We start from the raw sequence: 6,000 nt of genomic DNA, 5'->3' as shown, positions 1-6,000 counted from the left end.
ACCAAGATTCCTTGCGAGTGCAAATAAGCGAAGAAGAGGAAAAGGAGACGAAGAAGAGGTAACCCAAAGGGGTAAAAGAGGTAGTAACCCAAGGGGCTTATTCGGATTTTTAGAAACCGGAATAAGAGCATATTCGGGTTATTGCGCGTGTTTACATAGCCTTTCAAAACCCGAATAATGCCAATATTCTGGTTTCAAAAGGGTTTTTGCCTGCATGTAAACAGAGTCAATGTCTTGACACACAACACCTCACAGTTGAATTTGACTTCCTCCCTAGTGAGCTGTTGCTGCTTAGCACCCACTGGACTCAGCGGGGATTAGGCACACCGAGACGTACACACAAACATACGCAGGCACACAATGCAATGCGATCGAAGTGAGCAAGAACAGGAACGATTTACAGAGGCGCAACCAGGTCTAAAGCTGACTCTCCACTAAGGAAATGGTCTTGCGCCTCATGACGCTTGGTGAGTGCCTTTGGAGTTCTTTTCATAATCCTTTGCTACAGCATAAAGGTTTGTGTGACTGTATCATGCTAAGTAAGCGCCGTCTGCCTATAATACTATAGTTCTCATTGACGTGTCTGGCGAGTGTTGATGTGTTGCAATAGTAGCTCCTGTTTGATGGTGGCTCTTTCGCTTGAAGACATACTCTATAGTAGCATCATGATTACTTGGTAAATTGAGCAGCAAGCCTCAACACATAGCGCTAGGTTGACAGATAACAGTAGGTCATGTTATACTTAGAGATTTGGTGAGAACAGATGTTGCTGTAGAAGTGAGTTTGCTGACTCGGGGTTTTTACAGACGAATGAGAAACATGGGTCCAAGTAGCTAACGTCTCTCCAGGTCTAGATGCAGTGTTTTCAGATGACTTAACCCTTAAGTGTGTTTTTGTCGTTTAGTTTGGTAAATGCAATCATTTTGTACTGCACTTTCTCAAGCGAAAACTTCTGGATTCATACTATTTTTTGTTTAAAATAGTATGAATCATTAAACAAAAACACAATTATGTTAAACTGAATTTAAAATCAACAACACTTTTGAATAACCAATTAATATTGTTTCTAAATTGATGAAATAAATGTTAGAAACATTTGCACGTCTTTTTTTTATTTTTATAACTGAGTTTCGAAAAACTGAACCATTTAAAACATCTTTTTCTCCAGGTAGTGTCAAACACTAATAAACACAATGAAATAACGTTTCTCCTTTCATTGCACTTCTCCCTCCCTTGTTTTTATTTAATCAACAATGTTCAAAACATTATCACATTACAACCAATGTTATGGAAGATTTAAATAATAAACATTCTTCCCACCCTCCCTCCATCCATCCATCCATCAATCATCAATTTGTAACTTAGTTAGTAATCAATTAGTGAAAAGAAATCAATGTAAATATCCAAACACCCCCCATTTCCTTTAGGCTATTATTGATCAATGGTACTATATTATTAACATTTTACCAGTTTTAAACAGTGTATCCTGCATAATGACAGCACTGATTTTAAAGGACCTCTTCCATTTGCTAATGTGTCTTTAGTGTATTTAGCTGATGAGGAGTTACTATGTCATCGTTTCATCCCGTCTTCTTATCTTTTTACTTCTGGAATGTTGTTTGATTACACTATATAACACTATGTTGTGAGCGTGTTAGTGTTAATTTTATCAGCCATTTTTAAAATTAGTCTCAGTTTTAGTCCAGGTTCAATCACGCTTGTTAGTTTTTAACATAGGTAGTCAACCTTATCTTGTTTTTATTTAGTTCATTGTTAGTCAACTATAAATCTAGCATTTTTGTCTTTATTTTAGTCCAAGAAAACAATTTTATTCGTCTAGTTTAAGAGGAACCCCGACTGTAATGAGAAGTTTGCTCTATATTATTTATTTGGTTGTTAGCATAACTATGGGATAATTTCCAGTTAACTACATTTTGTAGAAACTTTATTTGGACGCACGCCGCCATTGTTATTTACGTCGCAACGTATTCAGTGCATAGTAACGTAGAATGGCGGCTGGCTCTCTGCCGAACAATGTGAAAGAAGAAAGAAAGAAAGCAAGTTAAGTCACCGTAGCGTTCCTAAAAGGACGATCAAAATTCTTGAATGCGTTTGGTGACGAGAGCACGGCCTGGTGGAGAATGACTCTCCCGATCGCATTTTGTTTTTTTAGGAACGTTACGAGGCTTACCTTGCTTTCTTTATAGGCGTTTCACTTTGCTCGGCAGAGAGCCAGCCACCATTCTACGTCACTACGCACTGAATGCATTGAATGTGTTGAAAGTTGTTCTCGTAAACAGTTTTATGGTGGATGGATGCAAAATCATGGAATTATAAAAAATCTAATTGGATTAGTCAGGTATGTTTATCTGGGTTTCTACAGCTTCACAAAAGGAAATACTCCCCCCTCATGTTCTGCCAACTTTATTTATTTGTATTTTCCTCGAACTGAATTATGTGTTCTAATATCTGCTCTGGCCTTCGTGTGTGAAGTTTGCATGTTCTTCCCTGCTTCTTTGAGTACTCTGGCTACTTCCCACCTTTCAAAATTATATATTAAGTTAAAAAATGGGGGCATGAAAACATTGTTATTCATCCTTTAAATCGTCAAAATATCCAATGTATGCAATATTTGAGCAATGATGAACAATACAGAAATACAGACTCAACAAATGAATGTACGGTATTGTAGAACTATGACCACCTTTGTGTCTTTCTTTTTGCCAAATTCTCAGTTGGTAGTTATTGCGCTCCTCTCTACAGGCAGCATTAAGCGAGTTGATTTGTGAACGTAATTACAGAGGAGAAATTACTGAGCAGGCCAATAACAAACTATTGTATTCCCCTTCCACAGCCTGGTTATTATTAGCCTCGGGAACAATGGCATGTACGTCATCAAAGTACACTAATATGCTCTCTGCTTTCATTGCTCTTCTAACACTGAGTCAAATAACGAGGATTCTTTTCTTTTTTTTGTGACTGATCTAAGTTTTGTCCAATTGCTCACTTACATACTTACGACTGCATCCATACAGTCAACGAGAGGAGGCGCAATGTTTTATTTAAGACCCTGGACATTCAGAAATACAATTCCAGGCTCCACTCACACATCGATAGAGTTTATGAGGCCAACGATCACTATTCTTATACTCGGGTTATAAATAAAAAGTTGCCGTACTGATTTGTGAAAATGGGTCATAACAAAACTTAAATTAACTTCAGTGTGTACAAGTTAGCAAAAGACTATTCTGTTTTATCAGTTAGAAAATACACAATATGCGCAAGCTCTAATTTCCTGTCCTTTCCAATTTGATAATGAGAAATCTTCTTTCCCGAAGACAGACATTCCAAGAGTTGTATTTGAAACCAATCAGCAGATCATGTTTTGTTTTCTCTCTATTTGTTTCCACCTGTAACTAGTCGTTGCAAATGATCTATTGGAAATGTTTACAAATAAGTTTGAATTATTATTATTTACATAATCTTGCTAATGTTGTAAATACATTTGGATTCGTTAAAAATTACTTCCGTAAAAAGGGAAAACAACGTATCCTAGGGTGATCATTTTTTCCACATTTCCGAGATACTTAAATGATACTCAGTTTACTCCAAGACGCCATACAGTCGATCTATTTTAACATGTGCTTCCTCTGTATGAGTAGAAAATAAAACAAAAAAACATTACTCTCTTCTGAAGTCTTAAATGTTTTGCTCCGCAATCTTTTATTTTTATTTTTACTTTGAGCGGGGTTCGTACCCATCGCCTCCGGTGCGGCGGCTCAACACTTGCCACTCAGCTAAAGTTTTGGGCCACCGACACAGCTTGTGCGTGCTCTGCCAGCCACGGTAAACGTTGCAGTGCACTCGGCCTCCCATTTGCCACAATGAAAAACGGACAATTTCAAACCCGCCCGGAAATAATGTAATAAAATGAATATCTCCCTGTAAGATAATTCCTCTCAAAATCAAGCTAGCAATAGCAATGCCAAACACCATGTAAAATGAAACAGCCAGTTAATCGAAGCACATCCACAAAGCCAATCTTTCCTTTTGCACCATTATTTGTGAAAAGTATGAATAATTCTTTGTACCTTACTTTGCTGAAGATCCGGTAGCTAAGGCGTTGGTCTCCCATCCTTCAAAAGAAGGCGTTTTCCATCAAAAGAATGCCGTGAAAATAGTTTTATATTCTCCAGAGTGGCGTCATCTTACCGCTTTGCTGTGCGCTAAGTGTGTTTTGAATACAGCGACGTAAAAAGGCTGCGTAGCGATCTGCCTATTTGCGTAAAAGACTTTTCTACTGGGAAACTGACTACGCATGCGCGAACACACATACGCGGACAGGCCTGTTAAAAGCAAAGTAGCGGTGTGCCTTCAGGAGGATAATTTTTGCAGCATTTTTGCCTAGTAATGAGTCATTATTAATTGAGGTATGAAAATCACCAAATGTTGTCACTTTTACACCTATAGGTAGTGTAGGCTTTCTGCCATGAAATAAATAATTAAAATAAATAGAAAAAGCCAAATGGTTGCAACTTTCATTTCAGCCTGGGGTAAGCAGTGCCTACCTTGCCTATCCTGACCGCACGTCACTGACTTGTTGTGATTGACTGGCAACCAGTAGGGTGTAACTTGCCTAACCGAAGTCATCTGGTTTAGGCTCCAGCTTCCTGCAACCTTTAACAGTATGAATGTAAAAAAAATAATAATAATAGTTTTCAGACTTTCCTGTTTGTTTTTGAATGTTGACCAGATTTCTATCAAATCTGTGGGACCACTTGTCTGTGCAAATTCATCACACACACACACTATCTTCCTGACAAGTGACAACTATTGATTGTTTTTTTTTACAAATAGAATTGTCTTATATCAGTGGTTACCCAGGGCCTGACTTAATCTTTTATTGATCTTTAGATTATAGAACCGTTAATCTCAATAACACTGCTGTCCAAGAGGACAAACATGATTTTGCTTCAGTTCATTGACTTTGGCAAAAACATTCGTTAATGCCATCTGCTATCGTCTGAGTTTGAATTCTGAGGTGCCATGGTCCTTTAAATGACCATTCATCTTACGCCCACACACACACAATACTCAGCAGTATGTGAGTGAGGTCACATGCATAATGTCAATAAGAAGTGTATTTTTGTGTGTCCAGTGGTGGGAGATTACAGTAATGGCAGTTTGGCATTAGAAACATACAGTAGGTTTACTGTATGTTATCATATCACTTTTTGTTATACATAATGTATACAAATATATTGTAATGTACATTGTTGATATGCATACGATTGGCTACTACAGATAATGGAGAAGATTGTACAACAAAAAAGACATAGAAGACGTGGTCACGTATAGTGTAGTGAAAGTCCCAAGATTTTCGTACCTGCTTGTAAATGCAAGCGTACGTTCCCGCCACAACGTGTGTTCACTTTTGTTCTTTCTGTGGCCCGGACACCTTATCTACACTTAGGAGGTGCTAAGAACCGTGTAGACAAAAGGTGATAATGTGCCAAATGTAAGGGTGTGTAGGGAGGTGGTGTGGGTTTTAAATGGATGATGAAGGGAAAGGGAAGAGGGTGATGTGATGAGACAGGTGAACGAGAAGGAGGCGAGTCTGTAGCGTGTGAGAAATCCCACTTGTAATCCTGTTAGAGAGGCCCAGATTAAGTTGGCATTGATGCTGCACCTCTGAGGAGATTTTCCTCCATGCTTTTGAAAAGGTCTGCAACAACACACCTTAGATTTCCTCTAATTGAATCCTTTTTTCACTGTCACAGTTGACCTGTTTCTTCTGTGCCCGTGTTACTCAGGTAATTTACTTTGAGATTAAGTCAATTTGTTGCTTTGCCGATATGAACATACTGTACTGGAGTGCTGGAGAAAAACAAGAACAAAACTTGGAACTAGTCTCCAAGCATGCATACATACATACTGCTACTCTATTGGTACACAGGCTAGCAATTAGCATTTATGTGACAATGTTGTTACCCTTTAAGC

At 38.3% G+C, this 6,000-nt stretch overlaps 1 protein-coding gene across 1 annotated transcript in view; it reads left to right on the top strand.

Annotated features, from left to right (window-relative positions):
- The first annotated feature begins 379 nt into the window (after window positions 1-379).
- sphkap (SPHK1 interactor, AKAP domain containing) overlaps window positions 380-6,000 on the top strand; it is a 94,008-nt gene continuing 88,387 nt past the window's right edge. The window contains exon 1 of the mRNA XM_077565553.1: window positions 380-467. The gene's annotated coding sequence lies outside the window, so the exon portion shown is untranslated. The remainder of the gene's footprint in view (window positions 468-6,000) is intronic.

The sequence above is a fragment of the Vanacampus margaritifer genome, chromosome 5, assembly GCF_051991255.1.
Source record: "Vanacampus margaritifer isolate UIUO_Vmar chromosome 5, RoL_Vmar_1.0, whole genome shotgun sequence".
NCBI lineage: Eukaryota > Metazoa > Chordata > Actinopteri > Syngnathiformes > Syngnathidae > Vanacampus > Vanacampus margaritifer.
This window is presented reverse-complemented; position numbering and strand designations above follow the sequence as displayed.